General features: G+C 37.2%; 1 protein-coding gene across 1 annotated transcript in view; it reads left to right on the top strand.

Moving 5' to 3' along the window:
* DOCK2 (dedicator of cytokinesis 2) overlaps positions 1-11,564 on the top strand; it is a 188,001-nt gene that overhangs the window by 89,423 nt on the left and 87,014 nt on the right. The gene's annotated exons all lie outside the window — the stretch shown is intronic.

The raw sequence follows: 11,564 nt of genomic DNA, 5'->3' as shown, positions 1-11,564 counted from the left end.
GAGTGACAACTAAAACTTAAATTTCTGAAAAGCGGGACAATAATATAGTCATAACAACCATGTATTGCATTAGGAAGACTGGAGGAAAGTAAGAGAATATATTTTATTATGGAGCCAGCTCCTACCAAAATTTTAGTTGCAAATATTTTAGTCTCTTTCAAGTGTAATGTAACCACTAATCTTTTTTGTACCCCCAAAAATAAAGCTTTGACCCATTTATCACAACTGCCACTTCAGTTATGAGGATGTTTGACACAGGGACATTTTATTCATAGTTTAAGGTGTAATGAGCACTGACTACTTTCAAGTTCTCTGTATTTGTTCTGTAAAAGTGGTGTTATTAGTGAAATTTGAAGTGCCATTGAATTGTCACTCCAAATGCAGGTTATGGATGTATCGGGATGGGTTGTCTACAAGTTTGTGCTCGAGTGTAGAGACGAATGATTTGTGTAAGGTAGGCAGTCACACCCAGGCTCATTAATGGTACCTTTTACTCATTGAAGGGTGGTGCAGTGTACTGTTCCCTCTTCCCTGGAATATGAACTCACGTGCTATGATGTGTTGACCGGTGGCACAGCAGAGTATGGTATGCATGTAACAATGCATTGCTAATTAACACGTGATGTTCTAAAGCTGCAGTAAGACAACATAAAGGCAGTAAAAGTGAAAACTAAGTCTTGCACTTGACCCGTGTGAGTAAACAGCTTCAAATATCACTATCAATCACATAGGCCAAGACTAATCTTGTTGCTTCAATATTTCAATCTGTAAGTGACTTTGATAGAATTTTGTTGGCAAACTTTCTGCTACAAATTTAGATTTGTTATGGCTTCCTGAGATAGGCCATATAGGTGAGTGTATGCCATATATACTTTGTTCAAATTGTGCACATTTAACTTCTATGTATTTTATCCAGGACTTCTCACTCTAGGTTTCTACAGTGTTAAGGATGGTTTTGCAGTTTCTTACCCAAATAATCTGTGTGATAGACTTCCTTACGAATGTGAATTCTCCTACCCAAATCATTCCAGAGTAGTTTGAGCCAAAATTTGGTATATGCAATGAATAGTGCTGGACTAGTAACAGATTTTAAGTCCTGAATTTCAAAACTCACTCATGACATATACTGTATATGAAATATCTTTCCTGTATTTTTAATAACCTATGCTATATCTGAAACCAGCTGTTAGAATAGAACAGGGATAAGAGATGAAATTTATGTGAAATGTGGGAAATATTCTGTGGGATTTTTATTAATCCAACATAGTTTGCTACTAGGATTACAGTGAATTTTAAGACTCGGGCTAAATTCTCCACATAGTTTAATTTGCTATTAATCCTGTTCCCTGTTAATTCACTGATGGTTTCATTAGAATCATAGACTCATAGAATGGTTTGGGTTGGAAGGGACCTTAGAGATCATCCAGTCCCACCCCCTGCCTTGTGGCAAGGACACCTCCCACCAGACCAGGTTGCTCAAAGCCCCATCCAGCCTGGCCTTGAACACCTCCAGGGATGGGACATCCACAGCTTCTCTGGGCAACATGGGCCAGGGTCTCATCACCCTCAGAGTGAAAAATTTCTTAGTGTACCTTTTGTTTAAGCATTACACAAACTTTACCCTATTTAATTTACAAGAATTGATGAGGTGGGTGCAGTGGGAAAGATCTTGTTGCAGAATATAACAAACTGTTATCTAGCCTCATGTAACATTTAAGCAATGTAATATAATTTAAGCAAAGTAATAATCTGATATTATTCTATTATTAAGTTTTAGAAGAAAATGAGTGTTGGATGATTTCACTGCAGAGAGAAATGTTGCATAAGATATCAAGGAAACAAATATGTACATTAACACCAAATTTTACTTTCATGATATGCTAGCATTAAGTCACTTAAATCACTGTACTGCTTGTTCACTGGAAACAAGTATACACAATAAACAAGTCAAACGTTTTCTGCAAATAAAGTTCCAGTGCCAAGTTCTGAATTCTCATATCATCCACTAATTACTGGAGGCCTTTTACTGTTTTGTTTGAGAATTTATCCAAATACTGCAGTAGCATTCTCCACTTCCCATCACGACTGCTGTGCTCCAGGCAGATGGACTACTTTAAAAGTTATACTTGTCCAATTAAATTCAGAAAGAAGCTTTAGAAATCTAATCCTTTGTGTTTCAAACACAAGTAAAAAGCCCTCAAGGGTTTTAGGAGAGCTCTCTACTTTGGCTATGGAGGCATGTGAGCTAGATTCTTGCATTCTTAATTTACAAATTGCTATTTTAATTCAGTGTGAGTTTTAGCTACCTTGGCATCCAGTAGTCTGGGGTTCATATGAATTATTGTAATGAAAGTTTTGATGCTGTTATTTATATTAAATCAAGGTGAAATAGAAAAATATGTAGAAAAGAATGCTCAAATATTTGGATTGAAAACGCAAACTATGGAATTTCAATAAGTTATAGGTATCTGTGTTTAGATTAACAAATCAGGGTAACATTGCCAATTACTATGTTTAAATAATGTTTTCCCATGCCCAGAGTATAATTCCTCATTCTTTTCTGGTGCAGCACTTCACAGGTCTTGTGTTGCTTGCTATTCCACATTGACTGAAGTATGAAAAATTCAAAGGCTCTATTTTATAGAAATGTTTTCAATATATTAACTTATGTCACTCATAACAAAAAGCATGTGTCAGTTTTAAATTTGTGTCTCATAATAATAATGACCACAGTTTTGGTAGGAACAATTTACTGAGATTTAATGTCTGCCAGGGTTCTGTGACCTCACATCCAGCCTCTTCCTCTCTGTCCCTTCCCTGGGCAGCTGCTCAGCAGTCCTGATGAAATGCCTTGTGCTTTAGTTGTTTTGCTTAATTAGCACTGTGGATTTGTTCCAACCTTTTCATTCACAGTTTTTTTTTTTCTTCTATGCTTGGCTTATACTGTTAAAGCAAGTCTTGATTATTAAAGTCTTTACATGCTTTCTCCCTGCACTTCTTAATGGTGATAGTTACTATCCCCTGTAACTTTATTCCAGCTCTGACGCAGTTGTATTCCAAGGTGTAATAAGTGGATTGCCTGGAAAAGATGAAGGTGCAAAGCCTGCCACCTCACACAGCAATGAGACTGGTTTCCCACCCTCAAGATGGTGGATTTGAGTTCTTAGAAATGCGCGCACAATTTAGTTAGCCAGCCAGGCACAGGAAATTTGAACACAAGAGATAGTTATACTCTTTAAATTATTATTCTTCCATCTTTCCTGCCTCCGCTTTCCTGGTTTCTTGAATCAAGCACATTTTTTCGTTCATATTTCAATTTAATGACTGAAGCTGTGGGTAGTGGAGTGCAGCTGGTAAGGATAAATGGAGATTATGGGGAAGTGCATGAAGTGTAGCAAAGGGCAGTGGGGATTTTGGAAGAGCGCAGATGTGCGAGTGTGGTGGTTCTGGGGTGTTTCTGCAGTTTGTGGAAAAAGTTAAACATTTGTCATGGTTTTCAACCTCATTCAGTTGCAGTTTGATGCCTTAATTTTCCATTTTATTAATTTCCTCAAAAAATTTAATTAATTTCCTCTTGTAGTGAAAGTGTGACATATATTTGTAGTATTTTGTTTTTCTTTTATGCATGTTTTAAAGCCATTATTTCTTGAAAAACAAGTTTGGACAGACCCACTTCAATAAATAAAATCACTAGGCTAAAAGCATTTTGTGGGGGCTTTCAACAGGAAGATGATTAGTGTAATTTACCTTGTACTTTTGAGCATCGGCACTTTAAAATGCCTGATTCACTCTAAATTTTTGCCAGTTCCAGATGATCTATCTACCAAAGGTTAAACAGCAGGTGAATTCAAGCATGGTAGATACAATGACAGCTGACAGAGCTGTAATAGCTGCACGATAATTCATTCAGACTGAGTAGTTTTATGTCATGTCTGATTTGTGTTTTATCCTTTATAATATACATTTTCTATGGTATGCAGCTAGATCAATATTTTCATTTTGAAGAGTCATCTTGATTTATTTAATTATGGTTTGTGTTTGATAATAAGCAATTTCCTAGGTGGGACAATCATGATCCTCAGTTTTTAAGAAATTTGTGTGACTGTCACTCTCCCTTCATGTTGCAAATTTCTTTGGTGTTCCTAAACTATTGGTGGGAGAAGAGGCTGCATCTGTCGTGGCCATTCTGAACTGAGTGCTTCTTGAAGGCTGGATGACAGACTAACCACTGCAGAGGACTCAGTCCATATGCAGGTTTCCCCCCGCCTTTCAAAAAGGAAAGTCAGTGTCTGAAATGAAACTTTTTTGATTACCAAGTATGAATACATGCTTTAAGTGCATTGGTTTGGATGTCAGTTGTCTTTGTGGTAATTTTTTCTCTGCCAGGAACTTTGACAATAGATGATGGCCAAGCTATTTAATTTAGACCTCTCTAAGTTTTGTAAAACTCATATTGACTTTTTTCTTCCAAATAATGAGAGATGTTGAGGATAAGTTTAAATATGGTTCTGAAATCCCTGTAGGCTGAAGTGAAACCTACCTCACCAGATAGCATGAAGAGCCAGAGATCAATTTAAAATCACTGGAACTGGATGATGCTAAAAATTCTCTCCTTTCCCCTTTTCCTGCCCCTCTGTCACAATAATACAACCTTAGCTGAACTGCATTGGATTCTCCTTGTCCCCAAACCTAAATGAAAACAATAGTTTGAAGTTGACTGTCTTTCTTCTCCCTCCATCTGCAGACCTGGGTCAAGTATAGATGCTTTGCCTTCTTTCTTCTTTTCAGAACAGCACAAGTTTTAAAACATGCGTGTTGGCAAAAATATGATGAGACAGAGTAGTAAATATTTTTCATTTGAGATGTAAAATTTACAGTAGGGATAAAAAATACTCTATCCAAAGTAGAAGCAATCTTTTAAGTCTAAAAGTATAAAGCAATTTAATAATTTAGTGGTTCTGTAACTGTCAAAATTCTTAAAGTTATTATCCAAATTTTTCTTTGTTCAGTGTTCCCTCAAAGGTAACCTCTAAAACAACAGTCACAGTAAGTCATTCTAGGACGGTTAATAATGAACATCTTGAATTTTTATAACCGAAGAAACCCAATGTAGTTTACTGCAAACTTCTAAGTTCAGTAAGTCCGGAATGGAATTAATTCCAGTCTGGTGGGATGTGGGATGGTTTTTAATAGCTTCACCTTTAATTTAAGGTAACCTTCATGTTTATAGCAGGCTTTTTTATAGTAGCATCAGGTTATTGGGGGATTTTGAGAGTCTGGAGTAGAATGATAATGGAATAATGGAATATTATTGTATAAGCAACTTGTAGCATTCTCTTGATATGAGTAGCTTTAAAGATAGAATAAATACGTCTCATACTTCATTGAAAACTTCCTAATCTTTTGCATTATGAAAGCATTCCTTTGTTCTTCTCATCCTAAAATGTCTGTTGAGTCTTTTTCAAACATTCATTTTCACTTTTGAATTAGTCAGTGATAGATACTTTTAAATGCAGTTTGTAACATTCTTAGTAAATACTGCTACGTTATTGTTTCGGGGAAAAATAAAAATTGTAATTGAAGTTTTCATTTTATGAGGAAAAAAAAATCAAATTGCTTCTGAATAGATTCTTTTTCCTCTGCATATTTTTCCTGCATTGTCTCAGATTGCGGGGTGTTTTCTAATGTTATCATACACTTACTTTGGGTTGTTAGCAAGAATAGCTGAGCTGTTATTCTATCTGAACCATTCCACATCCAGTTAAATCTTTTTACAGCATCTTTAGCATGGTTCTGCTCCACTCATTTCATGAGTGTGCTGACAGCTGCTTAGGCTTCCCCAGTCTGAATTAGCCATGGAACATTTCCAGGCTAAGGAGTTGGTAATCTGCTGCTGTTGGTTTCACCATAATCTATAGGTCTGGAGTTGCTGCCATATCTGCATTTGAGAAAGGTGGTATTTAATTCCAATGTTCAGTCAACAGCTGTAGCTGGAATATGGATACTGCAATTAGGTGCTATCTTTTGTCTGGAACTTTCACCACTTAGTTTCACAGTATTACAGTTTCCAGATTGGAGGTAAATGAAAGAATTAATGTTTGTGGAAGTCCTTTAAGAGTCCAGGTTGGTCTTAAAAGTATCCCCATGAAGTGCTGAAGTGCTCATGAGAAATGAAGTTGTGAACTATGGTCATCATCATACGTAATGACTGGATATCCTGGGCCCAGACCACGGACTATCTCTTTGGATACATGTTATTAGCCGCTGCGGTACCCAGCGTGCTGCTCAGGTCAGTGTAACGGTTCTGTTGGAAGGCTTCACTTCAGAATTTGCTGGAATGGTTTCTGTCATATCTGAGAACATTTTTACTGGTTGTCAAAAGGGTTTGGGATGAAGTACAGACAAAAATGTATCCTACTTTGCAGTTATATTTGTTAGGACACACACAGTTAAATGTTTTTAGTAGTTGTTAATAGTAACAAACTGAACTTTGGCCCCCAAATTTTTATTAGGGTCTGCAAAGGACTGTCTTGAAAATTCCATAGATATCTTTTCTCTTTCAAGATGTCCTTTGTTATTTCATTCATTATGATGTTACTGAAGTACAGCTGTTTCTATGATATGCTTTGGTTTGTTTCTTGGAGTTAACCATTACAATTGACTTGTGTAAGTACTTGCTCCACTAATAATGTTGCTGTAAGAATGGATTGTGAGAGTCCTCTAACTAATTCTTTCAGTTTGTTTTATTTCACTATTTGCATCTGTGCTGCCAAATATCCTCTACGTTACTGGCCCACTTTTTGGCACAACCTTAGTCCTCTGTTTCCATCTGTGTACCCTGGGTTTGTGCCTGGTCCCCGGGCAAAGAGGTAACTGTGGTGAGCGCCCACTGAACTGATGAGGTTCCAATCAAGCACTGCAGAAGCAACCACAGATTTCTGCTGACTCTACATTTATTTCTCCCTGGTCAGGACAGATGGACGGGTAAAAAAAAAGCTCTGTTGTCAGAAGGTATCTTTCTAACATAAGTACAAATTGGGGGAGTTTCTTGGAGCTTTTAAAAAACATAAAGGAAGAGTAAAAAGGACTAAAAGGTAAAGTCAGAGAGAACTTTTTAGGCTTTCTTTTGTGTTGTTCTACATGAAAGCTTCACATTTTTAAAAATCCTGTATAAAAAGCCAGTACATCTGCCTTTACAGGAAAAATAGCACACACGCCCAAACCCTGCAAAATCCAACCAAGTACAGCTTTATGTTCCTTGGGCTCTTCAAATATAGCGTGAAGTTTTATGTTTCTGTGGTGATATTTTTCACAATGCCTCAGCTAATTTAATCTTATAAAAGGTGGGTATATTATTCAGTTAGAGCTTCAGGCTTAATTTCAAAATGGCAAAATTCTGAAATGGCAAGGTTTTAAGGTTCAGAAGACTTATATGCTATCTCTCTGATAGCTCAGTTAGACGGTCTAAACTGTGTCGCTTCTTCCCTGCCTTTTGAACATAGAATATAAGCGGTATCTACTGAACGGAGACAGTCACCAGCTTTATGCTCTGATGTTAACATGAAAAACTGTAGTCTAATTATTTAACTTTCTTTAACTTGCAAATATCCCAGACTAGAGGATGTCAGAGACTCAAATGAGACTTAGGTTCTTCCTTTTCTGAAGCTAACATCCAGAGGCAGCACATGGCGATCACAGTTATTTGTTGCTAGCAAAAACCAGAGAGCAAGGGCAGACTGTGATGCAGCGAGTGTCTTGGTATGCAAATCTGGGTGATTTCACAAAACTCTCTTCCACAATTTTACTGGCACCGAAACAAAAAGGTTTTCTCTTTTGAAAAAACCCTTTAAGATTAGAAGGAAGAAGTTTTAGCAAACACATTTTAGATGGTGTTCCTTGCGGAAGGAAATTAAGGAAATTTACTGAAAGTTCCAGATGAACTGCAAGGAGGCTTCTGAGGGGAATATCTTGAGATGAAAATGGATGAAAGGATGCAGAGCTTATAAAGTCAAAACAATCCCCCAGAAGTGCAAATTTGCAGCTTATTGTGATACAGAGGAAAAAGCTGGCAGAGAAAAGGAAAGATGAAGCTGCTGAGAGAGATTTTAAAATAGCCTGTGTGTACAGGGGGCCAATCATTGATCACAAAGACTCTTACTGCTTGGGGTCCCACAGAATAAAGCAAAAAGCTCTTTATGAAGGTAAATGTGTTTATTATAAGAGACGGAATAATTTGTGTAGTTTGGTATCTGGAGTCTTCTCCAGTGCCCAGGTGGTCTTGTGTAGTATTCTTCTATTACTTGTTCTTGTTGACCAGTACACAGAATATCCTGTTCCAGTTGTGGTCACTGCCACTGAAGAGTTCTGCATATGTTCCTATACGTCCTCAAATGTTCCCCACTGCAGTGGTTTTGGTAATGCTGAATGAACCTTGCTTGAGCACCTAGGAAGAAGGCATTTTTACAAATCCTGCTAGCAGGTTTTGTGAACGACCTCAAGGTGGAATCCAAATGAAGGAGAGGAGGATCTAACACAACTAAGTACTACAGGGTAGGATATAAGCTTCTGACTTCAGAAAGGGAACATTTTAGTGATGGAAGAGATTATAGGATTTTATCCCTGAGTAATATTACAGCAAGATTTGAAAATTATTTCAGGTTGGTGAGACTGGGTAGAGAAGATGCTGCGATTTTTACTGGAGCAGAAAAATGGACTTAGCTAAGCAAGTTTTAGGCATGAAAATTGAGTGTGATTTGGCTATACTTTGAACGAGATGATGCAATGCCATTCCACATGAAGTGCTGAAGATGCACCAAAAGATAATGTCATTATGATATTACTTTTAAATATAATTTTCAGAACCACGGTAGTTGAAATTCCTTTATTCTACTCTAATAAAAATTGGAGTTCAACCATCTCCTTTGAAGAGATGGTTCATTCCATTGGCTGTTTCAGAACAAAAGGTTTCATGGATTAGAAAACGTTTCTGTCTCAATATTACTTTTGGAGCACATATTGGAAATTGTTAATACAAGGTTTACTGTCAGGAGATAAGATACAGCACATACTTTTCTCTTAAGTGAATGCGTTCAGTCACATCTATATAGTACACAAGTTGGAATTTTTTTTTTTCAGTGTTAGTTTGCAGAGACAAGTGTACTTAAAACTGAGAAATTTCTCTTGAAGCAATGGTTGAGTGCATCCAGGGAGATGGAAGTTATTCATTGTGACAGGGTGGTGGGCTGGCAAGTGTCCAAATAGCTGGTTCATAACATAAAATTTCAGTGCTCTTTCTCATATAAATGTGGTATTCTACTGTTTTCTTGGTAGTTGGAAAAATACTGGCAAGTATTTGATGTTCGTGTAAAATTGTGCATATGTATTGTCCTGGTTTGAGGACCTTACACCTTAGATTGCTGTAAACTTGTATCCAGGCTTTATGAACTGTTAACATAACTATGTCTATAGATACATAGGCAGCCTGTGCATAGGCAGATATTCCCATCCATGTGTGTATGAGAGAGCATGCTGCTTTGCAGGCCTTAGCAGTTTGATTACAGACATATTTGTTCAGGAAACTTACCTTTTGAACTTTCTCTTTGGTTGTTTAGTTATAACAACTATACGTGTTATAACAACCAAACTTAGTATTTTTCTAAGCAGCAAACTTAAAAGTAACATTTAACACAGCTCCTGTGGGGACAGGTTGCCACTTCCCATCACCTTTCTTCTGTGTGTCTTTGTGAGAAGGCTGCTATAGGAAATCTATGCCATGTATTTAATACCTGGGTTTTGGCACCTGTGCTCTGCTATCCCCTACTTTACCTGACACTTCTGAGCTCTGGCTCATTCTTCAGATGTCAGATGCTCGTATATTAACAAACGATTCTTGGGGGATGAGAAGTGGGTGAGATGGGGCAGTTGCTTTTTTTTTTTTTTTCTATTTTTTTTTCTCTTCCTGCAAGTCCCTTATCCTCCTTCCTAGGAGGAGAAATCACTGCCTAGACTTTCATATGCTGAATATGATTCTTCTGTCTTCATTTATGAGCTGCAGAACTCTTCCACTTGAATGTATATGCTCCTCTCAAACTGAAATTCAAACACTAGCAAGATGATATCACATGCTTTGTTGGGTTTCAGTCATCAATGAAAGGTTACGAGGATGGTTGTGTGCCCTTGAGGAAGATATCTGTGCAGTGGGCAGGAAGACTTTAAGTATGTAACAGGAAAAATTTTGCCATGTTCTCTAATAATGTTCTCAAGTTTTACAAGACACTACTGTTTTCATTAGTGTGCTTCTGGATTTTGAAAACTTCTTAATCGAATCGATATATCTTCCTATAGTAACTATATATATTGGGAATGCCTTGTAGTATGACACCGTCCGCCCGAAGTTGTATAATTTTTCATTATAAATGGTTGTGCTCAATATAACATATTGCTTTATTATTGAAGACAATTTTACTTTTTCTAAATAGGCTGTTTAGTGCAGCAGTGCACTCTAGGTAGGAATCTAGGAATCTTAGATAAAGTCCTAATACCGGACACTGTGATGCCATTTAAAATATGGGGGCTGCTGCATTACCAGTGCGATTAAAGCCCAGCTGAGACATAGAGTGCTATTTCTTCCAGCAGAGCTCCCAGCTGACCTGGAAGTATGGTTTATAGGTCAGAATTAGTTCTCAATAACCTATTGAGAATATGACTAGAATGACTGCGATTTGTCATCTTGTGTCCAGTAAGAAGGCCCAGGGGATACTAGGGGCAAAGAATGGAGTCCTGCATTTGGCCTGGATGGACAACTGGGGGAAAATAAATGTTGTCCATGTTCCATGACTCTACAAAAATGGATGTGCAAACTGTAACTAGAGCCAATGTTGTTACTTTAGAAAAGAGTATTATGTATTTTGTGTATAGTCTTACATACTTCCATTTTCTGGGCAGATTTGTCCTGAATTCATCGAGTTAGAAGTTACTGTGTTAGCTATATTTTCTTTGTATCCATGCATATCTTAGGATTTGATGGAGGGTTTCTTCCATTCCCGTCCACTTGGAGGGTGCATGATACATTCTTCATATTGAATATGAAAGGAAGATTATGGGGTTAATACTGTTTTTGTAGATTAAGACATGCTTCCCTTTTGAACTATAGGTATGTGGGAAGTATCTAAGAGATTTTAGTTCCAGGAAAAAAGACTATTTCTGTCCTAAACCATCTAGAAACAGAATAAAGCACTTGCTGAAGGCTGACTTCTACACTTGAGTTGTTTTCATCATAACAGTATTTATTTACTTTCAAAAAAACAACTTTTGAGTGTACTTGCTGCAGCCCCTTTGCTTTCAGTTGGTTTCTGTATTCTGGTTTTGGTTTTTGTTTTTTTTTTTTCCAATTAATTTATCACTTCAGAGCAAGAAGAATGACACTGCAAAGCTGAGTCCAAAAATATTTAGCATTCTGCTGTGCTGCAGCTGTACGTAATGCCGTGTAAGCACTGTGTTTTCAGTTGTGATTATTCAGGATCTCCATAACTTAATATTTTTTTCTTGCCACTTCTGTATGTGGG

The sequence above is a fragment of the Numenius arquata genome, chromosome 11 (genome assembly GCF_964106895.1).
Source record: "Numenius arquata chromosome 11, bNumArq3.hap1.1, whole genome shotgun sequence".
NCBI classification, from domain to species: domain Eukaryota; kingdom Metazoa; phylum Chordata; class Aves; order Charadriiformes; family Scolopacidae; genus Numenius; species Numenius arquata.
Note: the sequence above shows the minus strand (reverse complement) of the source record. Positions and strands in the feature narration are given on the sequence as shown.